General features: G+C 31.7%; 1 protein-coding gene across 1 annotated transcript in view; it reads left to right on the forward strand.

Annotated features, from left to right (window-relative positions):
• Window positions 1–2,007: 2,007 nt before the first annotated feature.
• LOC132705955 (leucine-rich repeats and immunoglobulin-like domains protein 1) overlaps window positions 2,008–25,605 on the forward strand; it is a 60,284-nt gene continuing 36,686 nt past the window's right edge. The window contains exon 1 of the mRNA XM_060676947.1: window positions 2,008–2,410. The gene's annotated coding sequence lies outside the window, so the exon portion shown is untranslated. The remainder of the gene's footprint in view (window positions 2,411–25,605) is intronic.

The raw sequence follows: 25,605 nt of genomic DNA on the forward strand, positions 1-25,605 counted from the left end.
GTAATAAAGAGATACATGTAGGAAGAGATATGCAAATTGTGTGTCCGTTCTTTACGCAACTGAATGGGTAATGTCGGCAGATGTATAGTAGGTGTATGACCCTTTTGTGTTCTGTGGCGCGCATGTTTGTGTTGTCTCCAAACTTACACCACGCGCTGAATCTTTTTAACAACGTTGCCAAGTGATTGACGGCGTTTTAAACAATGCTCGCTCTGACCTGTTTTTGTTTGACTTTGCGCTTTGAATCGATTTTCCGCTTTCCGAAGGAGATTGTCAAGATATTAATAACCAAAAGTGCTTCCATATAATATAAAACGAGTAGAAATGAACAATGTTAATTAACGCAAAAGGGTATATCGACGAAATATCATAGGTCATAGGTTTTAGAAAAATGTCCCCTATATTTTCTAGATTCATTTTTTTTGTTTATAAATACAGTTAGGCCAAATAACTTTAATTAACCCAAAAATGGTAGGTAAATTAAATTTAAACGTTTCATGTTAGACTTTTGATAATTTTTAATAATAATTAATAATAATAACAATTTAATAATGTGCTTCAAAGTAAATCCCAATATTGTCACTTTTTTTTCTATCCTTTGCAATGACGTTTCGTCTCCAGGGATCACTAACATAGTTTCTAATACGGTCTGTTTTTGCAAATAATGTTTTCTATTCTTTTTGCGTTTTTATTAATTTTACATTTTTTAAATATCCACACAGTTTTTGAAAAGTTAAATGTTATAAAAAGTCAATAACAGAAATTGAATCACCGAAATTATTCTAAATGTGTTTGCAAAAACCGGCGTTTTGTTGTTGTCTTCTTAATTTTTAAAAACCGTTTTTTAAGATATTAAATCTTGTAAGATTTATATCTTTCTCTTTTCAACAATTCATTACACGTTGAGCTTTCTTGACAAATTTCTGTTTTTTGCAAAAACAATATGGTCGCATGATATCGTTATTTTTTAAAATCGTTTGGCATTTTCTTTTCTCTTATTTTAAATTTGTATCAAAACTGCGATTAAATAACTATATATTTATTTAACCTGAAGTGTCACGCCATATTTTCTCATTTAGGAAAATAAGGTCAATAATTGGTATTAGAATGGCACTAAATATTTAAATTAAATAACATAATACTTTTAATTTTAGTTAACTTAACTTTGCAGTTGCTAATAAAACTATAAAATAACCTAATATTTCATAAAAATAGGTAATAATTTCCAAAAAATTGAACATTATTATCACTGAAAATAAGTCTGCAAGCATTGTTATACTAAACAATAATATAAAAATAAATAGAAAAAGTTATAAAAATAATTATAAATTATAAAAATATAAGAATAACATTTTAAATTTAAAATATTTGATTGGCTTTAATAGAATTGTAAACATATTTTAAAACAAAATTTAAAATAAAAGGTAATATGGAGTAAGTGTGTGTAGATTATTAAACAGCATTTACGAAGTATGGTGTTACCAATCCATCTGGGGACAACGTCGAATAATAATTTTTTATATCGTTAATATTTTAACTATGAGTTTGTTTTTTCACGAACCGAGCGAACGTTTAATAAACGAGTGACTGAAGAAGTTTATCAACGTGTTGATTAAATGGCTAAAATGGCGTTCATAAAACGTATTTTACAATATTTATACTTTAGTCACAGAACTTTTTAAACTTATAAATGTAGAAAGTACACAAGCTAACAAAATGACTGCAAATTCATCAGAAGAGGGTAAACAAACTACAGTAAGCAAAATAATAATAAATACAAATATGTATCCACGTCTATTATATTTAAACTATTCAAAATGAACGATAGTAAAACTTTTTAACATTGTAAATAAAAAGAAAAAAGAATCCAATTTGTAATAACGAAAATTACAGTTTGGTCTACGCAGGAAATATTACCGCGGGTACCGTTTGGCAACGCGGTGTTTCAGTCGCCAGCGCTTTCAGTCTCCTGCAATGAATTTATTTTATTCCAACGGCTACGCGCGGGGAGCGGACATGTGATTGTCGCTTCGATTCGTCGTCGTTTCGATCGCATTCCTGCGTTTCGACGTTGCTCTTCCACCCGTTTTTTTTCCCGCAAAACTCCCGAAAATGTAACGCGATACATTTTCGTCAAGCGAGAATTCTAACGGACGTGTCGAAAACGTCCCTAAGGGATTTGTTTTTACGCAAAACGTCCGTTTCGAAACAGCTGATCGCTACTTTGCGTAGGATGATTTGAAAAGTTTCGAGAACTTTTTAGTGGTCGGTGAGTTGCGATAAAATATACCTGTTAACAATCGGCGTTCGGGAAAACTAGCACGCGTTTTTTGTGGTTGGTGCAGGAAGCAGGAAATATGCATCGCAGAATTGAAAGGCGCTTAGGTTGGCGGAAATCGGGCTGCTGAAGGTTAGTTTCGGTTTTGTGCTATTATGGTTGGTACAATTCTGTTGCTGTTAATTCATTTGTTACTTATGTTCCACGAGTGGGAAAATAAATATAAATAAAACAGAATATTAAAAAAAATATATTTTTACGCAACCGCGAAGCGCATTCGTGCAACTACATATTATATGGCACTATTTCAAAATCTTTTTGAAGACCATATCCTATTACATCTCATTTTCAATTTTGATTTGCAATTTTTTAAGGATGGCAAAAAAAAACCGTATGCAAAGTGGTCCCGTGAACAACTCACTTTATATTAATATAAAAAAAATGTAGTACTTAAATATTTCGCATGGTTGGATAAACAAATCTCAAAGTCTTCATACACTAAATGTTTTTTGTTAATACATGAGAGCTTTCAATTTTTGGGAGTAACGAATAAATAATACTTTGTGGCATAACCGTTTATTATAGGTCTGAGCCTATTCAGCATATTGGTTGAAATATGGTATATTTATTTACTATAGAACAATGTTTGGAATGTAAATATAACATTTGTTTTCAATTAACACTCACAAAAACTGAAAACTCTCATTTATTAACAAAAATACTGAAGTTATAGCGTGTACTCGCTTGGAAAAGACAGTAGGTACTTTAAAAGGTACGCTAATTAGATTTTTTTAATAGTCCGAAGGCAATATACACTTTTATGATTAACCTACATAATTAAACAGCCTATCAACATAGCACAAAACGCCTATGGTTTAGAATTCTGTGTGGCTTCTTGTACATCGTTTCATTACTCTCTTATGCTAAGGAATAATTTGGCATCAGCATAAATAACGCAACGTTAGAAATTAAGAACTTTAGGTAATTATTCTCTTAAATGTATACATCTATTTAAGAAATTAAAATCTTGACGTCAGATCGACCGAGGTTTAAACCTGTTCAACAGAACAGACGACGGGGAGCACCAGAATTTTCAATCGCAACACAAATTATTTGGATGGATAAAATTACTGGCTCAGTGGTTTAGAAAATTGGAATTGTGTACATTTTTGGTCTGAATTTTGCATCTGAGACCCAATTTCGCTTGAAAAAAAGGGCGCACTCTCGTACTGCTCGGTAAGCAACGAGGTACACAAGTAGTAAATTGTCGCCCACGTGATAAACACTAATTAAAGATAAACATAAACATAAATTAAATGAGTTTTTACATTAAAGGTATTTCTTGAGATAACAAATCTTGTCGAACAGTTCTACAAATCTATTGTAGATGGGTGTCTTGCAACTACCAGGGGTGAAAGACAAATAATTATTTTCCTAGATTTTTTGCAATTTGGCACGTTTTAGAAGGTGTCAAATCAGTTGTACTGAAAATAAAATCAACTGCTCCTGATCTGCATTTATTAACTGTATAATTGTTCATTAGGCTTTAACGATGTGGTTTAGCAAATGGCAAACTATTCGGTGTTTCGGTGTTTATTTTTTGAGGGCTTATAGTTTACGTTAATCTCTCTCTCTCTTTCTCTTCCTGTCCCTTCCCCCTCCACCATCTCACCATCACCCCCTCTCTTCATCTCATCACTCCCTTTCACCCCCCTCTCTCCCTCTCTCTCCCTCCCCCCTCTCTCACCCTCCCACCCCTCTCTCTCTCTCTCGCGTCCTCAACGTTATTTCCTCTCGCCCTTCCTCCCCCGCCACTCTCTAACTATTCCTATCATTCGTTCTGTTTCTTTCCTACTTTGTTTCTTTTCACGCAAAATCACAACAGATGATTTGAAGATAAACAATAAAAACTTTTCTAAAAAAAAATATAGTCCGATTTTAACGAAAATCTTTCAAAGAAATTTCCGTTGGCTGCGGAACTTGTAGGTACACATCTCTTGCATTTCTCCTGCTTCGGGTGTTGACTCTGTCGCGCCGACGTTTGCCAAACATGCTGCTGCAATGGTCAACACCCAACGCAGCAGAAATCTAAGACATGTATACCTACAACATTTTGATGCAATTGAGGATGATAGTAATGATGAAGTAATTTATGAACAAATTTTCGGTAGGAACTTTTTGTCTATTTTCAACAAGTTTTCCAAACACCTTCATTTGATCTAGTAAAATTTATTGCACTGAAATTAATGATTTGCAATACTTCATTATTAAGTATCTTTACCGGGTGTTGAGGATGGAGGGGGGCGAGAAAGTTGATTCTCCACCTGATTTTAGTAACTATGCTTATAAATAATCTCTTAACGACATACATACATATGTTTTTAATTCTACCCTCTATATCAGTAAGGAAGCGTTTAGATTAGACATAGAATCTCCCTTTAAAATATGTGCTCTGAATTTGTGTATCTTATGTGATTTCCACCAGACCTAAACCCTTTTTCCAAGTATCTACTTAAATTCTTTTATCTGAGATCGGCAATTTGTTATTCCACCGCCAACTGAGAAGGGTATTGATTAGAATCATCTGATTTAAACCACTTGCGGGTAAACAGTTATCTCCGATTCGGATTTGGTACTACATTTTCTATCCGCGCTAGGTTTCGTGTGACTTAGTCGAACAAGTCACCCAACCATTACCTATATTATTATTATTATTATTATTATTATTATTATTATTATTTTATATTATCTACGAAAACAAAACTAACAGTTTGATATAAAACTATGTACTACCTTTGAGAATACTATATAGACATACATATATACATATAGATTGATGATATCAGTGATGAAAAAAAGGTGGAAATATAGGACATTTTTTGTTTATGTATTAGTAGGCCGTGCATATAGCTGTCAATGTGAGTTAAGAACATAATTTTTATTCTTTTTTGAATTTTCTGTTCTGTCACACATAATTTTAGTGATCAAACTTTTTAGTTCATTTAGCAATTTAAAATGTACAAAAATTATGAAAAGTATACGATAAAGTGTTGCATTTTGTCAAATCAAAACGCAGGGACAGCCAATGAACTTTATTTTAATACATTTCCAGAGTGACACCAACCAGACAAGCAAACATATCGTACGTTAAAAAATAATTTAACCATTTACGAAAGTTTCAAAAAGCCAAAGCAAAATCAAAACCACTGAAGAACAGGAAATCCGGGAATTGAATATAATTGACGCTGACGCAACAAATGCTAAAAAAACTAAAGTTTTCACTACTTTAAAAAAACATAAATTCAAGACTTATCGTACCAGAAAAGTCCACCAATTACATAAGGGGATGACGGTAGAAGAATACAATTTTGCATTTTGCATTTTGATTTATCGGAAAATGCAATGAGAACATTAATTTTGCACTGTATATTGTTGTAGAAAATCCTGCTGTAGTGTATCAAAATCGGCAAGTTCGCTTTGCATTCAATGTATAGGTAAAGTCTGTTCATAGATATAAGAAAGTGACTAACTGATACGAATTAAGGAAAGACCCGGGCAAGCTGTAAGAATGAAATATGCCCGAACAGGTCCGTACTTTGCTTAGAATTTAATTATTTGGTTTTTGTTAGAAAAGATACTAAACAATATTTATTTATTTAAGTATATATTTATGTTTAAATCTAAAATAAAATTACAAATTATTTTTATTACCTACTTAAATTACTTAAAATTATTCACATAATATATCAGTATCACTATCGCTATCATCGCCTGTTCTAATTATTATTTGTTCTATATTATTTGCAATATGGATATACGATTGTTCTGCTATTTCCATATGTTTAACAGAATTTACCCAACTTTGTGGAGGGAAGTTAGAGACCTAAGTTTCTATAAGTTTGAGGACATTGGAGCTAATACGGGGAAAAGCATTGTTACGACGAATGGCAGATTTCAGTTGGTGCCAAACATGTTCAATGGGATTAAATATATAGTGGTAAGGTGGAAACCTTAAAACTGTATGCCCTAGATTTTTTGCATAATTATCACAGACGTATTCTTTTTGTAGGTTCAAGCTTTGTAGAATCTCAATTAATTGCTTTTTGGTATAATCTTCGTGAAAATAAATGTCGTTATTATATATGTAGTTTTGGATTTTTGCTTTTGTGTCACACGAGGAAGGGGTTTTAGTCGACTGTCTACTGTGATAACTTGCATTGTCCATTACAATGACGCTATTAGGAGGAATGTTTGGAACTAGTTTGTTTTTAAACCAACTTTCAAATAAATCAGCGGTGGTGTCTTCATGGTATTCCAGAGAAGAATCTTTAATATTTATCGCAGATAGAGAAACTCCATTTGGAATCCAACCATCTTTAGAGCCAGCATGTAAAATAGTTATTCTTCTACCTCTTTTTGAGGGCGCATTTATTTTACACTTATCAGTTGAGTCGACCCAATCCTTTTCCAGGGTATCTGAAGTGTCGAACCAGGTTTCATCCAAGTAAATAATTGCCCTTTGTTGTTCTGTGTAAATCCTAATTTTTTCTATATATTCAAGTCGCCATTTCCGAATTCTAAAAGATTCCATTAAAACTTGCCTTTTGTCAACTTTTTTAAATCTAAAACCTATGTGTTGAATATACTTCCATAAGGTAGTTCTGTAGTATTATATCTTGATCACTTTTATCTACACTCGAGAAAATGTCAGCATCGCTTGTTTTTTTCCTCGTTGAAATGGGATTACTCACAATTTTCAATACAGTTGATGTCGGAATTTTCGTCAATGTGGCCGTTTCTTCTAAAGATGCTTGCTTGCTGGCACCACGTTCAATGAGAGTCAAATAAACATTGTTTATAACTTCCTTAGTCTCAATAGAATAGTGTTTTCTACATTTGGGCGGGAGCATCTTCTGAGATACACTAGACTCGCACATATTTTGCATAATTCGCACACGATTCAGTACATGCTGTATTACACACGAAATAAGAATGATTACTAATAAATTTAAACTAAGTAGTATACCAAACCAAAAAATATTAAACACAGGTAGGTATAAAATTATTTTTTATTACGGACCACAATTTTACCTGAATTTAAATTCCGAAACTTTAGGTAATAATCTTGTTGCATTGTATGTTAATGACCACCCTTGGATAATCCCATTCAAAAAGCAATTGGTCACTTTCTTATATCTATGAACAGACCATACGAATTTTCCGAGGTTGATTTGTGGGACCTTATTTTTTTTAACGAAAATCTGACAGCGGATGGTTATATAAATATTTTGCGAACATGTGTTATTCCATTCCTTGCCATTAATTCTTGGAAGGAGTATTTATTATCAGCAAGATGGTTGCCCCGCCCGCAACACACGGATTGTAAGTGAACTTTTAAGTGAAGAATTTGGACAATGTTGGATTGGAACTAGAGGCTCCATTCTGTGACTTGCGAGATCGTCTGATCTAACCCCTAAAATTTTTTTTATGGGGGAGATTAAAAGAACTTATATTTTAAAGTTATAATTTTAAAAACCAAAGCAGAGATCGAGGAAGCCACTCTAGAATCCTATAGAGTTAGTGAATAATTGCCATTCAGGAGTATGTGCGTTCAGTGTATTGAAGAGGGCAGCGCCCAATTTCAAGATTTACGTTAAAATTAAATTAAAATTAAATTTTAAATATATATCTTCTAATATTTATTGTGTTTTTTTTTTATTAAAATTAATATATTAAATGGTTCTTAAGTTTTATTATTAATTATAATTAATATATATAAATTATATAATTAATTTATATATATATATATATATATATATATATATATATATATATATATATATATATATATATATATATATATATATATATATATATATATATATATATATATATATATATATATATATATATATATATATATATATATATATATATATATATATATATATATATATATATATATATGTTTAGCTTTTGGTTCTTGGGTTATAGGTCTTTGTATTAAAAGCGATTAAAATTTTTTTTGTCCATATATTGACGTTTCGGTCTTCTATGACCTTCTTCAGAAAGGGGTACAGTCTAAAATTATGTTATAGTACAGTTCTTTTTTTTACATATACACAACGGAATTACAAAGAACCTTACCAAAAAGAGACAAACACAAATCTTAAAATTGAAGAGGTAGCATCATATGAAAGTTTATACTTTAAAAGCGTTTGGTTTTGTCATAGTGCCTAGAAATGTTATTGTTTTGGTTTTTTCCAACTATGAGAATAAAAAAGTCATACCCTTGATAAAAGATAAAAGTCCAACAAAAAATGATTTGTATACGGCACTCACACACATAATACACACAAATTTAACGAAACAGTTAAAATATATATAAGAGTTTAAAATAATAATAATAATAATAATACCGATACGCGAGGTTTGCTCGCGTCGACGTTACTGTAAAAACATCGTACGATGCACGATTGTTTTGGTGCAAGGTTCAGAGGATATACAGAGTGTTTTTGTTAATTTATAATTTTTTTCTTTTATTTATTTTAAATTATTTTTATATATTATAATTTTATATTAATATATCCCTATGTTGTTACTTCCATTGTTGTTTTATTTCAGAATGTTGCAATATAACTTACTGAGATTGTTGGTGTCTGTTTTCGAATTTATAGAGTTCTTATTTTTTTGGATCTCAACCATTTCCAGAATTTCCCTTTTTTTTGTATTATTTTCGGTTTTTAGAATTTTTACTTTCGCAAAGTTGAAAGAATGCTTGGTTTCCGCGCAATGACTCTTCAGGGCAGTCGTATTTTTTTTGTCGTATTTGTGACCATTAATTCTGTTTTTAAGATACTGGCTTGTTTGACCGATGTACACACCCTCACAATCGTTGCAAGGTATCTCGTAAATGACGTGACTCTTCTTTTCGTCCGGTATCTTGTCTTTTAATTTACTGAAAATGTTTTTTACCAAATTGTATCCTTTGTGAGCAATAGTAATGTTGTGATTCATAAAAATTTTGCTAAAATTTTCGGACATACTGGGTATATAAGGAAGCGAAAGATAATTTTTTTTTGTTTTTGTTGGGTGTTGCTTTTTTGTTTAGTTTGGTTATAGAATAGGTGTATACGTTTTTTGAAAATGGTGTTAATTAATCGTTCCGGATAGTTATTTAGTTTTAATGCTTGTTTTGCTTTAGTAATCGATTTTTCTCTGAAATCCGGATCAGAGAGTTTAATTGCACGGTCAGCCAAGCCAATAATTACGGATTTTTTTTGCGATATAGGGTGCTGGGAGTTAAAATTAACGTATCTGGAAGACCAGGTCACTTTAGTGTACCACTCGGTTTTAATTCCTTTTTTTAAATTATGAAGGGTTAAATCTAAAAAGTTGATTTTACTTTGGGACTCTATTTCTATTGTAAATTGTAATTTCTGATGGTAGCTGTTGAAGAGTTGAAGAATTTCGTGTTGTTTGTTTTTTGGTATTGCCGTTATGCAATCGTCTACGTATCTGTAGAAAAAAGGTATGTCAAAAAGGGCATTGCTAAGGACCGACTCCTCCAAATCTTCCAGTACAATTTGTGCGATGGCGCTGGAAATTGAAACTCCCATGGCGCATCCGTCGATTTGTTGATAAAAAACTTTGTTGTATGCAAAATAGGTTGATTTTAGTGTTATTTCGACTGCTTCTAAAAAGTCATCGAGCGGAATGTCGGTAAAGGTTTTGATGTTATCCCATTTTTTGATGATTACTTGCTTAGCAATATTTATTGGAATGTTGGTGTATAGAGAAGCAACATCTAATGAAACTAGGATGTAATCGTTGGGTAGAGAAATATTTTTAATTTTGTTTTTGAAATCAAAAGAGTCTTTAATATAGTATCTATTTTTATGTATAACGTTTTGCAAGATGTTCTTTAAAAATTTTGAGAGTTTTTCAAATGGTGATTGGATACATGATACTATTGGTCTTAGAGGGATGGATTCCTTGTGAAGCTTGGGTAATCCATAAATTCTGGGTGGCTGAGAATTAAGAATTTTTAAGCTTTGCGCTGTGCTATGGGAAATGTATAACTTTTTTTCCCAGGAGGACACTAAGTCGTTGTTCTTTCTCTGAAAAATAGCTGTTGGGTCGTTTTTCATTTCTCTGTAGGTGGTATTGTCTTTTAGTAGATCTAGCATTTTTTTGTCATACTGAGCGTCCGTCATAATAACTGTTTTATTTGTTTTATCTGGTATCAAAATTTTGAGTTCTTTATGTTGTTTCAGGAAACGTTCTGTTTTTTTAATTTTAGCGCATAGTTTTGAATTTTGTTTATTTTGATCTGTTTTTTTTGGTTTTTTGTTGAATTTATTTTTGTAATTAGTTATTATATTGCAACATTCCGATCGCACCCCGTCCCTAGTTTGAGTGTTAAGACCGTTTAAGGAAGTTTCTATACCTGCAATTATGTCACCGATTGGTAACTGATCGGCTCGTTCTAACGGTGTAGCAAAATTTGGACCAAGACTCAAAACTTCATTTACGTATTCCGGAATAACGGTCTCTGTTAGATTTTCCACCCAATCGGTGACGCAAATATCTGGATTTTTGTTTTTTTTTGTATAATTGTTCGAATTTCTTAATGTTTTTGTTTTTAATTTTTTGGAACAAGAATTCGGTTTTTTTTGTTTGTCTGTCGATCAAAATTGTTGATATGTTTGCAGGGACTAGAGTGGTGAGCTTTTCTATAAAACCGTCAATTTGCCTTTGTAGTTTTGAGATATTTTTAGTTGTGTCCGTGATTAAAAGATTTATTGTATTTAGCACAAAATTTCCCATGATGCCCTCTCTGAATTTCTTTTCGAGATGTTTACAATTAAAAGTGATGTGTTTCATTTTAAAATTGAGAAAAATGGGGGTTACACCGTCGTTTTTGCACCGAAGGAGGAATATTCTTCTGTTCTTCTGTTTGCATAGTTGTGTTACTGATTTGCAGTATAATTTCAAGGTTCTTGTAGTTCCCTCGCCGAAAGTGTTAGAGATGTATTCGTAGGTAAACATATTTTCACCCATGCTGTATATATATTGTTTATATTTTGTTTTTTCTTAGACCTTCTCTATATTTATGTTTAGCTTTTGGTTCTTGGGTTATAGGTCTTTGTATTAAAAGCGATTAAAATTTTTTTTGTCCATATATTGACGTTTCGGTCTTCTATGACCTTCTTCAGAAAGGGGTACAGTCTAAAATTATGTTATAGTACAGTTCTTTTTTTTACATATACACAACGGAATTACAAAGAACCTTACCAAAAAGAGACAAACACAAATCTTAAAATTGAAGAGGTAGCATCATATGAAAGTTTATACTTTAAAAGCGTTTGGTTTTGTCATAGTGCCTAGAAATATTATTGTTGTGGTTTTTTCCAACTATGAGAATAAAAAAGTCATACCCTTGATAAAAGATAAAAGTCCAACAAAAAATGATTTGTATAAATATTGCTAAGCAAGTAATCATCAAAAAATGGGATAACATCAAAACCTTTACCGACATTCCGCTCGATGACTTTTTAGAAGCAGTCGAAATAACACTAAAATCAACCTATTTTGCATACAACAAAGTTTTTTATCAACAAATCGACGGATGCGCCATGGGAGTTTCAATTTCCAGCGCCATCGCACAAATTGTACTGGAAGATTTGGAGGAGTCGGTCCTTAGCAATGTCCTTTTTGACATACCTTTTTTCTACAGATACGTAGACGATTGCATAACGGCAATACCAAAAAACAAACAACACGAAATTCTTCAACTCTTCAACAGCTACCATCAGAAATTACAATTTACAATAGAAATAGAGTCCCAAAGTAAAATCAACTTTTTAGATTTAACCCTTCATAATTTAAAAAAAGGAATTAAAACCGAGTGGTACACTAAAGTGACCTGGTCTTCCAGATACGTTAATTTTAACTCCCAGCACCCTATATCGCAAAAAAAATCCGTAATTATTGGCTTGGCTGACCGTGCAATTAAACTCTCTGATCCGGATTTCAGAGAAAAATCGTTTACTAAAGCAAAACAAGCATTAAAACTAAATAACTATCCGGAACGATTAATTAACACCATTTTCAAAAAACGTATACACCTATTCTATAACCAAACTAAACAAAAAAGCAACACCCAACAAAAACAAAAAAAAAATTATCTTTCGCTTCCTTATATACCCAGTATGTCCGAAAATTTTAGCAAAATTTTTATGAATCACAACATTACTATTGCTCACAAAGGATACAATTTGGTAAAAAACATTTTCAGTAAATTAAAAGACAAGATACCGGACGAAAAGAAGAGTCACGTCATTTACGAGATACCTTGCAACGATTGTGAGGGTGTGTACATCGGTCAAACAAGCCAGTATCTTAAAAACAGAATTAATGGTCACAAATACGACAAAAAAAATACGACTGCCCTGAAGAGTCATTGCGCGGAAACCAAGCATTCTTTCAACTTTGCGAAAGTAAAAATTCTAAAAACCGAAAATAATACAAAAAAAAGGGAAATTCTGGAAATGGTTGAGATCCAAAAAAATAAGAACTCTATAAATTCGAAAACAGACACCAACAATCTCAGTAAGTTATATTGCAACATTCTGAAATAAAACAACAATGGAAGTAACAACATAGGGATATATTAATATAAAATTATAATATATAAAAATAATATAAAATAAATAAAAGAAAAAAATTATAAATTAACAAAAACACTCTGTATATCCTCTGAACCTTGCACCAAAACAATCGTGCATCGTACGATGTTTTTACAGTAACGTCGACGCGAGCAAACCTCGCGTATCGGTATTATTATTATTATTATTATTATTTTAAACTCTTATATATATTTTAACTGTTTCGTTAAATTTGTGTGTATTATGTGTGTGAGTGCCGTATACAAATCATTTTTTGATGGACTTTTATCTTTTATCAAGGGTATGACTTTTTTATTCTCATAGTTGGAAAAAACCAAAACAATAATATTTCTAGGCACTATGACAAAACCAAACGCTTTTAAAGTATAAACTTTCATATGATGCTACCTCTTCAATTTTAAGATTTGTGTTTGTCTCTTTTTGGTAAGGTTCTTTGTAATTCCGTTGTGTATATGTAAAAAAAAGAACTGTACTATAACATAATTTTAGACTGTACCCCTTTCTGAAGAAGGTCATAGAAGACCGAAACGTCAATATATGGACAAAAAAAATTTTAATCGCTTTTAATACAAAGACCTATAACCCAAGAACCAAAAGCTAAACATAAATATAGAGAAGGTCTAAGAAAAAACAAAATATAAACAATATATATATATATATATATATATATATATATATATATATATATATATATATATATATATATATATATATATATATATATATATATATATATATATATATATATATATATATATATATATAAATCAATTAATTAATAATATTAATTAATTATACATTATTTTAAATTGGTCTTGTCTTTTTTAAAGTTCCAGTGTTGATAAAATTGTTTTAAAGGATTCTATGTGACATCTTTTTCTTCTATTCTTCTATTATGCACCGCCTACTAATACATAAACAAAAAATGTCCTATAACCATAACCAACTATGATTGCCATATAAAATAAAGTTGTATTCATTAATGAGAAAACGGAGAACTGTAGAAAAAAATCTGAGTACGCCACTACATTTTCCTTTAAAAAATGCTCTAATAAAATTTTCATAAATAAAAAAGTTATGGGCCATTTTCAAAAGGGTCAAAAATTGAAAAATGCCCTTTGTCTCGGTTAGTAGTGAATATATCGCCATTTTGCTATATCTAGTTCAGAAGTAGGTTTTTCTTGTTAAAACACTCCAATTACGACCGATTTGGTTTTATTTAAAATTTTGCATGTTAAATTGTTTAATTAAAAAATATTTTTTGCTTCTTTAATAGTACATTTTTGCAACAAGTTTGAAGCAGTATTTAATAAACGGTGGCTGAAGCAATTTATAAATGTGTTGCATACGAATACTTTTCTACGATCATTAACAGGACTGAATTCACTGGGTGGCGTGTGACGTTATCATCAGAACTGGGGAACATCAAAATTCAATCAGTGTTTTAAATCTGTCGATCTACCGATTGCTGCCAACCCATGACTAAAGAACCGTGAAGTTGATTAAAAATGTATAATATTTTTGTTAATAAATGTAGAATTTTCTAGAAAATACCTATAAACCATTTCATTTTGTATGTTTTCTAATTTTTTTTTCTCAAAAATTAATTCACTTACAACCTTCTCGTAAGCAGAAAATTTCTTCTTTTCGTTTCGCTGAAAATAAACATATATTTTTTTTATCATTACCTTAAACTCCTTAAAGGATACTAAAAAATTACTGACACCCCATCGACCGGTTTGTTGGTCATTATAAAATTTTACTTTGTATTTTTACAAAGTAACGTCTAGTTCTAGTGCATATTAAGAAAACATATTTTGTGTGTATTTAAAAAAAAAGGTTTGCCGGAATTATAATGTTTTAAATGAAGAAAATAAGGCAGACATATTAGGGTTCTATGAAGCACATCCAGTTTCCTCTAGTACTCGAGTATATGAAATACAGGTATTTCCCGGCTATCAATGCACTCAGTTTTAAAAGAATATAAATATAATGCATTTAAATTTCGGAAAATGAAAAAGTAAGTGCAGAACAATGTCAAAGGAGGAAGCAGTTTTGTTAGGGTTTTTTATATAGACCTAATGAGAATAATAATTTCTTGAACAACATTTTATGGACTGATGAAAGTTCGTTCACTGCAAGAAAGGGTCGTAATAGACAAAATACACGATATTGGTCTTTAAATAATCCTAGACAAATACACGAAATAAAAACCCAAGGGTATCAATGTGACATATATGGGCCATAAGTTAACTTGAGATCTTTATTTGCAACTCTTAGAGCACATAATTGAACAATATATAAAAGATTTTTCCCTAAATATATCAGCGCTAATTATATGGCAGGATTTTACTTATGTTGTGCAAGTTAAAATTTGAATTGAATATCCCAGGGGTTGTATAGGTAATGGCGTAACTATGGATTGGCCAGCCAACGGACCCGACTTAACTTTAATGAATTTTTTCTTTTAAAGACTTGTAAGAATGTGGAACTTCGGCAAAGGATTTCAGAGGCAATCAATCAGTTAAGAGACAATCCGAAAATTTTACTACATGCAACACATCATACAATTAGAGTGTATGAGAAATGTGTTCAGGAAGATGGTGGATGGTGGAATTTTTTACTTTAGTGTGTCTTGTCATGTTTAGTGTTTTTGTTCTACTTTAATCACGACATTCTTTGAAATTCCTATTTTAGCCGATTTGTTAAATACGAGTGGACCAAAATATAAAGTGTGTTATATCATTGTAATCAGAATAAAATATTCTATTAAACACATATAATATACAGGATGTTTCATTACAAAATAACTGATGCTTATATGTCAGAAAATTAATAGTGTTTTGTTTTATACGTCACTTGGCATATCTTCTTTTTAGAAGTCAAACAATCACATATGCTGATTACAAAATCGTGAGGAATAGGACAAATATGAAAATCCATACTGTAAAGAGACAATTCTGGGAGAAATACTCATCAGACATGGAACTCGACTTATATGGAGGACAAAAAAGATATGGAATATGATAAGCAACCTTAAAAGGCCAATCAGTCAATCAATTCACACGCGAACAATAACGTTAAAAGAATGGGAAAGTTATTTCCAAGAACTCTACGGTGATACAATAACAAGCCAAGCTCCAGAACAGGAATAGGAAAATATATCTGGGGAAAGAGAAAATACCCAACAACAATTAATATCAAAAGATAAAATTCATCAGGATAATATTAATAACGAGCTTCTTAAATATGGTGGCAATGAATTAATAAACCAAATGCATGTCCTGTTTAATAAGATATACGACCAAAGCAAAGTACCTGAGGAATGGAAAGTAAGCATAACGATTCCTGTTCTCAAAAAAGGGGAAACGAAAGAACCAAATAATTATAGAGATTATAGACGGATCGGCCTCCTAAACACGACTTCAAAATTATTAACAAAAATTATTACAGAAGAATTCTCAAGTAGTGATTCAGACAAAATAGATCGACCATAGACGCTATATTCATTTTAAGACAGATTGCCGAAAAGGCCATAGAATACAATAAAACCGCGTATATGTGCTCCATAGATTTAACAAAAGCATTTGATAGAGTGAGATTACATGACGTCATTGAGCTGCCAAAAGAACGAGACGTAAACCAAAGGACAATAGACATCATTCGGGATATGAACAGCGAAAATATCACGTATGTAAGGGTAAACAACGAACTCTCCAGTAAAATACCAGTATCAACAGAGATCAGACAAGGAGATAGTCTCAGTCCAATACTCTTGAACATTATAATGAACGAAACAATAAAAGAAGTCAAAACTGCAGGTAGAGGATACAGAATGGAAAAACATAAGTTTAAGATAATTTACTACACAGATTCGAAACAGCTGCACGAAAATTCAATATGATCATATCGACATAGAAGACAATAGCGAGAGAACCCAGAAGATGCAAATTGGCAATTTATAATAAAAGTGTGGAGTAGGTTATGTCGTTTAAGTATTTAGGGGTTAACATCACGGGCAATAGGAACCTGAAACAGGAAGTAAAAATCCAAACAATAGCAGCATCTAGAATATCGCCATTCCTTCGAACCGTGATATCGTGATGGAGGAATAAATACTTAAGTATCGAAAGCAAAACACGGATATATAAAACTTGTGTTAGACCACTTATGACATAGGCCATAGAAACGAGGGCGGAGACTGCAGCTACTAAACAGATTTTTAGAACGACCGAGATTAAGACATTACGCTCAATGACAAATTAGAAGAATGTTTGACGTTGTGGATATAATGAGATGGGCGAGAACTAGAAGAAGAGCATGAAGAGATCATGTCAATAGAATGGAAGACGATCGACTGGCAAATATTGCAAAGGAAGAGAGACCCAATACAAGCAGACCTCCCGGAAGACCACCAAAGCGCTGGTATGAGAGCTGGACCTCGGAGTCACAATTTAGGCTGCTTCCTTGAAAACACAAGACATAGTTTTAAAATAAGAAGGAGAAGAAGAAGACATGTCACTTGGAAAAAAACTTGACTACTAACCCTCCATTGTGTTTTTTACAGTCAATTAAAATGTTATCAAGATAAGTTGAACGCACAAACTTGAGTTACACATTTTAGTAGCGGGTTTGATTTGGCGTCGCGAGTGTTTAATAAATGAGTTTTTGCATATATTTTTGCAAAATAGCTCGAATAGTATTGAGTGACGCGTGTTGAAAAACTCCTGACTAAAGTACCTAAAATATCTGAAGTTAATCGCGACTCTAGTTAATGAAAGTGACGTCCTAATTTGACACCTCAGTGTTGCATACTAACCCTAAACTGTGAGTTAACAATAAAATAAGGGCAGTTTTAATTTATTTTTAACTCACTCAATTTTGAAATCTAGGTTATTTCTCGATTTCCAAATTCGACAACACTAGACTGTTTGGATTAAATAATGTGCACTGCAACACCGACGTACTACAATAAAATTGTTGACAATTCATGCAAATGGGAACCCACTCGAAAAGCTAGAAATAAATTTTACTGTATCAAGGTAAAAAAAATCGCTTCGTCGCTGAAAGTTTAAGCAAACATTGTGGTACCAATTTGTCGGTAAATTTTATTGAAAATGTTAATTAGCACTTGGCGGCTGGGTATTTGGTTTGCATTGTAGCTTAAATTGTCCAATTGCACAGTTATTAGTAGAACGAGCGCAGCTGGGAATTAGTAGTTCCAGTTATAAAGTTTTTTATTAAATTATATAAAAAAGTTACATCAGGCACTAGTATCGCGGCCAAAACCGTGGCCAAAATACCGGAAACGATAAGTCTGCATCGCCACAGTGGCTAACGAAGGCGATGTGTGAAAGTGACACTTTGCAGACAAATTTTGACATTGCGCATTCTATTTCGTAAACCAAAAATATTTCGTTGACCTAGGTCAGTCGCAGTAATTTTTAACACCCTCTAAGCACAAAATTAGAGCAAATTCACAGCACAAGTGTATTCAGTTAATATATATCTCCCTATATCTCCCTACTCTTACATACCCACTGATTCAGCGTACATAAAGTGCCACTTTAAGAAGTCATCCTCGTTAACCACTGTCGCTAGCCACTTCAAATATTTTCGGTGAGACACGGGTATGCGAACGATCGGATGTTTTTAGTAGTTTTTAGCCACACGGTCTCGAGCCGAATGAAACTTGTGACTAAAGTACCGTTTATGAAACTTGTTGCATAATACATTATTACAGTTGCTCATAGGAGGTGCTAGTTACCACCTACTGTTTGTTCCAATAGCCATTAGATAATATAGCGACCCATTGCCGCAGGTAGCTATCATATTTAATGGTATCTGCTGTAAAAAATTCGCATCTAAACTTATTGGGGATCTGTCAAGGATCATGTTGGTTATTGAATTCCGCCAGCTCATTATATAAAAACAAGATTTTAAGTATCGCGCATGGACCTTCTTAATTTTTTGTTCATAGTTGCCTCCCGTTTTATCAGCATTAGGTATGGTCTCTATATAGTAGTTGTATGTTTTGCTTTATACATTTGAAATATCAAACAGCAAGATTTTCTTAATAAAACATATACTGTAGTAAATTTTTGATATTCCAATAAACGATTTAAACTAGGAAAAAAATAGTAACTGTATTTGTGGTGTGGTGTTTGTTAAATCTATCCCGTTGTCAATATGTATATGTGATTGCTTTCGACTTCATTTTCAGTAACTTCTAGCTAATGAGCTAATATTTTTTTGCTATTTACTGCGTGCCAGTGTTCTGATGTTTTTTGCACCAGACGCGAAGGTTCAAAATCAGGTTCATGATTTTCTTCAATGGTGTTGCTGATTATTTTTGATGCTACAAATTGCAATTCTATTATTACATTGAAAGCTTTAACAATAAGAATTTTGATGTTGTCATTTATGATGATTTAAAAAAAATACTATGGAATGAGTTTGATAATCGTTGCGTCAGTCACAAGTATGATTTAGCAAAAGCAAAGCGAGTGTTTAATATACTAGTAGGTATATCAACCTGTTGGCGTACTATACTTTTTCTACGAACATTAGCCATATACTTTGGAAACTAAAAAATAGGCGTTCTAGAGTGCTTACGTTATAAAAGTAGTGTTTTTGTATAAATCAGGAACTTAGAAAACGTTTGAATTCTCCAAATTTTGCCATTATTTGTTTAGACGCAGATTGTAATTGTTGGCAGATTTATAGCTTCTTTAAGTTCAATCTAAGAGTGAGTGATTTTTACGACCAAGCAATTTACATATTTACATTAATTTCCAAAGCTCTTGATAAAGTTTATAACGCTCCGAACGCATATCCCATGTTGCAATATTTCACGTTTCAGAAAAACCAAAACAGATAATACGATCTTAATAATGATGAACGTAACGCAAAGGGATGATGAAAGAGATCATTTCTGACCAAAAAAAATATTATTGGTGAATACATTATCTCGTTTGATTCTTCACATTCATCAACAACATGTCTTCAAATCGTACGACACAAATGTTGTTATCATACAAAATAAAGAAAAAAATAAGGATCCAAGTATAATTTTAACTAAAAGGCAACAAAAAGTACATATTTTTTATTTATGCCAATAGAAAAAAATCAGATTTTTTTTATTAATATTTGCAATTACGCACTTTAATTTTTAAGGTAATGATAATAAAAAAAATCGTCTAACTTTTCAAGTAGTAGATTGTATATTATCTTCTTATCTTATCTTAGTTTCATAAATACCATTCTAGTCATGTGTTTGATTTGACACCAGCGGAGCGAATGCTTAACGAACCAGTGACTGAAGAAGCTTATTAACCTGTTCCCACTATACTTGTTCTAGGACTTTTGTGGTACATTTTTGCAAGACGAATACATTTACTGAGTAGCGTATGACTTTAGCAGCAGACGTGAAAGTAGCATTCGCGACTAAAATCTACCGAAAACGTCCAATCGCTCCCAAACGCGTGACTAAAGTACCGAAAATGTTCACGACCATGTGTAAAGAAGCTGATTTCTTAAAGTGACATTCTGCAGGTTTGAGTAGGGATTAGAAAAATCATCAAGGCATTACCGAGATTTAAGGAATATTATATAAAGTTGCCTCATTCTATGCATCGCTTCAGTCTGCTTTTGATATTTTTCTTGACGGTACAGGAGATACATACTATTATCACCCGAAACACCAGGTGACTCAGATATGTGGTGTATATAGATTAGTTTCGATGACAAAGCTAAATATTTCAATTCGGTGTTTTAAAACTAATTGTTGATTGAGGATTATTTGATTCACTTGTTGTTGGTTATAAATCATTTTTATTCGGCACTTACTTGTCTTGTTATCTGACACAAAATGGATTAATATGCATTTTGAAATTCGCAGTTGCTGATTAACCTGCTGCTTTGATATGAAAACAAAGGATAGGTTGTAAAAATTAGTATTTATCGTGACAAGTGAATTTATTTCCAATGGCATTATTTTTATATTTGTAAACCAATAACTAATAGGTTCCAAGTTGTGCTTTTTGTATTTAAAATATAACCTTCAGTATCATGAGTTTTGTAAAATTTCAAAGAAAAGTAAATTCGAAACTTTTTATATAATGATTATGAAATAATCGACAGAAAAACTTTTACGAGGAAGGAACTGTTTTGAAATACTGTTTTAATATTTATCTGACAGCATTGCCGTTCGGGTATTTAAGGTTTCTATACTTTTCTGATAGTTGCAGTACCATGATAAACCACGATTTCGTTTTCTAATACACGCAGTGATGGCATAGTTCAAATTTATCAAACCGACCCACGAAGCACTGCATAAAGTGATGAAAATAAAAGCCACCTTGTACGGTTTCCACTTCTCAACTGCAGAAACAGATGTGCTGGAAAGGAAGTGGTTATCAGCGCGCGTGGTCTCGAGCGAAGCAACTTATATATTATTACAATGTCCGCATAAAATACGTAAATATAATTTGATTACAAACTGTCCATGAAATTTTGAAAATAATTTGGGCCGCATGGTAGTGAATACAAGAAGTGGGTTTATTTAGTTTGCTCGAATTCTTGAGTAAACCGTCGGATGGTAAACGAGGAATTTGAAATTGAACAGCAACCCACTTTTTTATTCGAAACTTGGTATCCACCACGCACGCCTATGAACTCCGCAACTCCTACAACGACACAAATTCCTCGACGACAAAACATATGTTAATATATTTGGAAAACACATGTCGATAGTACTTTAAAAACAATAGGGAATAAATTCCAAAACCTTTTTCTTATATTGATCCTTTCGATGCAGGAACTGGAAACTGTTGCAAATGCGGCAGTCGACCCTATTCGCGATTCAAATAATCTTGTATGGTATAATGTTTTTGTCCACCGCGCAAAGTTTTTCGATAATAGGAATTAGACTTTTAAAATGTTAATTGAAATTCGTGTTAAACTTAGCACACCTGCGATGTATAATTTTCCAAGGTGTCTGATTTTTTTTCCTCATTAATATTTATTCGACTTGGTTTGCCTTTTATTTTGCTGAATATAATTACGTGTACCTACCGCCAAAACCTGATTACAACTCGGCGAGAAATCGCGGGGAGAGTAGACAGAACCCATGAATGAATTAAGTTTACCTCATTTCTGAATTCCTATATATACACTCGTTTGTGTATAAATAGTAACTTGCACAAATTTGGGCAAAGCGAGTTTTTTTTATTCCTTTGACAATGCGATATTTTTCTGTAGCTAAATTAATATTAAAAATCTCCCGCAAGTTCCTGTTGTTCGGTAAGTATCTCTTAATCTCTAAATAGTTTTATCTTTGAAGAACGAGCAAGAAATAAAAAATACCTGTGCAAGTGAACATGGATCAAAAACTAAATTTCTGGCAGTAACTCCTCAAATTTAGTCAATAGCCTTTAAATGCATGTATTAATAAATTATAAATAATTGTAAATTAAACTTTATCCAAAACTAAGTAGACAATAACAACTATCTTAGAATAGATAAAATAGATTTTTTGACTCCTCCAATTCGTTAACCATTGTGGATTGTGGAAGGTTCTAGTACTTTGGCCGATCTGATGTTAATCAGTCAATTTTAGACACCGATAGTATTTTGACCTTTATCAGTTCTGTTCGTACTGTTTTCCAAAAATGTATTCAAACACTTATGGCATTAGGAAGAGTAGAGTATGCAACGCCGTTTATCACACTCGTTGCATAAGCTAAGCACCTCTCAAAGTGTGGATAAATCTTTCCCCATATTTCCCCGTAAGACATGACACATTGTTTTTTTAGCAGACTTAATAATTTTAGTGCTTTATGTCCAATATAGGTAGATCAATTTATTTTTATATATATCATAATTTTTTTTACTGAGAGCCTAACTTATCTTCCGCTTTATTTTACACTTATGACAAAAACGATCTATTTAGCTAAATTTTTACTTTCAATTTAAGTGACATTCTTTTGTTGTTTTTTTATGCTTAAAATTCAAGAGAACAAATAACAATTCTACACTGATCAAGCATGCGCAAAAACTGATGGTACTAAAAAAAGTATAGTACGCAATTCGTTGATAAATATCTTCAATCATTCGATTATTAAGAAAATTTGGTATTAAAATCCAATATAATTCTCAGAGATTTCCGCTTTAATCTCTATATGTTACCATATATTTTGCAATGTCTTCCCTTATTTCCCCATATTTCCTCGTTTTTTCCCATATTTTCTTCTTATTTGCCCCAAAGGAATTGTGCTGCCTCTCGATTAATGCCGACTATTTCGATTTAATTTTTTTTTGTTATCAATCAATCAATCTCATTTTGAACACATTTTATAATAATTAATATTTATTAGTAAAAAAAAAAAATCTGTATGAATATAATTGTTTAAATTGCTAATATTTATTAATCGAAATATAGATTTAATTAATGCAAGGGTTAAAATACTTATTCTTCATCACAAAGTTGAATAACGTTGTTATCTTAGTGTTGAAACCACTTTGGTTTTGGTATGACGACTATGAATGTACTATCAAAATCGTTTATTATTAATCTGTACAGGGTAAGCCAACGATAAAGTTCATTGTCTCATTGGCTTCAAAAGTTATTAGAAAATGGTAAATACAAAAGTTGTTAAGATTGTTAGGATGCACAATTTAAAATTATTTTGAAGTATATAGGATAGCCCAAAAAAGCGCGAAGAATAAAACATACATATTTTAAACTGGAACACCCTATGTTTCAATACTGCTTTGAATTTGTTTTGAAATGCTTCAAATTTTTTATTTATAATATTACACACCTAAACCTAGCAGTTTTTCAAATATTTTAATTTTTCTTAAAAAATAGTAGGTTTTACACTTCCAAAAAAAAATTGCCATAGCCCCATTATTGATATTGTTATTAGCGTTATTCGATGTCCTAAAAGACATATGTGCAACGGAATTTGAGATAAAAGCTACAGGGTGTTCAAAATAAACGAATATATTTGGATCATTTTAAATTGAAAAGTACCAATTTTCTTAAACTGCACGCCGTATATATTATTATTTTTTAAGAAAGATCTCACAAAAACCTAAACTTTTTATTGAGTATGTCATATACCTAATTTTAATACTTTGGGAGTTTTTAATAATTTTCTAATATTTACTCTTCTTTTTATCTAAGGCTATTGCTATAACATTAGTTGGCTCCAATAGAGTTCTTTCTCCTGTTCATTTTTTACTCTTAACAGAGTACCGTTGGGTAACAGTTTTGTCATGGGCAACTAATATTATAGTAATAGTCTTAGATAGAAAAAAGGGTAAATATTGGAAAATTTAAAATAAATCGCAAAGTATTAAAAATAAGTATGTAGGTCATATACTTATTTTTAAAAAGTGTTGGTTTTTGTAAGAGCTTTCAGAAAAAATAATAATATTTATGGTGCGCAATTTAAGAAAATTGAGATTTTTCAATTGAAAATGATCCAAATATATTTGTTTATTTTGAAAACCCTTTAGCATTTAATTCAAGTTCTGTTGCATATATCTTTTACGTCATCCTCGAATAAGGCTAATATCAAATATGAGTTATTTACCCTCAAAAATAATGGCGATATCGTAATTTTTTGCAATTGTTAAAACTAGTATTTTTTTAGAAGAAGAAAACTAACCAAAATTAACAAAAATTTATTATTATTAAATTATTAATAGTAGAGTTTAAGCATTTCGAAACAAGTTCCAAACAAAATTTAAACATAGGGTGTTTAGAAAAAATATGTTTATTCATCACGCTTTTTTGAGCCACTCTGTAAAATTTAAAATATTTTTTAATTGAGCATCCTAACTTTTGTATTTATCATTTTCTCATATCTCTTAAAACCAAAACGGTCTACGTTTGTTGCAAAAGACAAAAACTAAACCAGCTAAAACCAACTTATAAAGAACAGATTTCACAATATAAGTATCTTAAATTTAAAAACCTAATTAAGTATTCATTGACTCGAGTGTGTCGGAGATAGTAACTTAAATGCGGTTCTTACGTGCCAGCGCTCGAAGGTAGCTTTTCCGTCAAAATCGTGTGGGCCCACGAAACGTGTGGGATGCGCGTTAAGGCACTCCTAATTCAAATATGTTGTTTATAATGCATTTTAACTTGATAAAAGTCGACCTAAAATATGATTGCGTCTCTTTTTAGCTGTATTTTCCCACTAAGCTTGCTGTTTGTGTATTTCGGTTTATTTATTTTTCAATGAAATGAAATTTTGCTGTCGTTTTATTAAAGATTGGGCGGTGTTTTCGTTAGTGACGTTGTGCGACGTTTGTTGCAAGAATAGTGACGTTAAAATCAAAATAATATATTTTAACATCATATAATCGAGAAGTCACTTTGAGAAATAAGTATAAGCAGTTCAGGTTCATTTTGGCAGAGCCTGTCTATAGAATTCAAACCTGAGATATCTGCAGGTGCTTAGATATTAACATGTATAATCCCGACTTGTCAATCTTCTTTTTTATGTGTATTTGTTGGCATTATTAAATACTTTTAAGTACGTTAAATTAAGAGTAACGGGGTACTGGTAACAACTTAATTTTAACTTGCACCTATTAGATAATTTTTGTTAAATAATACTA

The sequence above is a fragment of the Cylas formicarius genome, unplaced genomic scaffold (assembly GCF_029955315.1).
Source record: "Cylas formicarius isolate icCylForm1 unplaced genomic scaffold, icCylForm1.1 PGA_scaffold_10__41_contigs__length_53128322, whole genome shotgun sequence".
NCBI classification, from domain to species: Eukaryota; Metazoa; Arthropoda; class Insecta; order Coleoptera; family Brentidae; genus Cylas; species Cylas formicarius.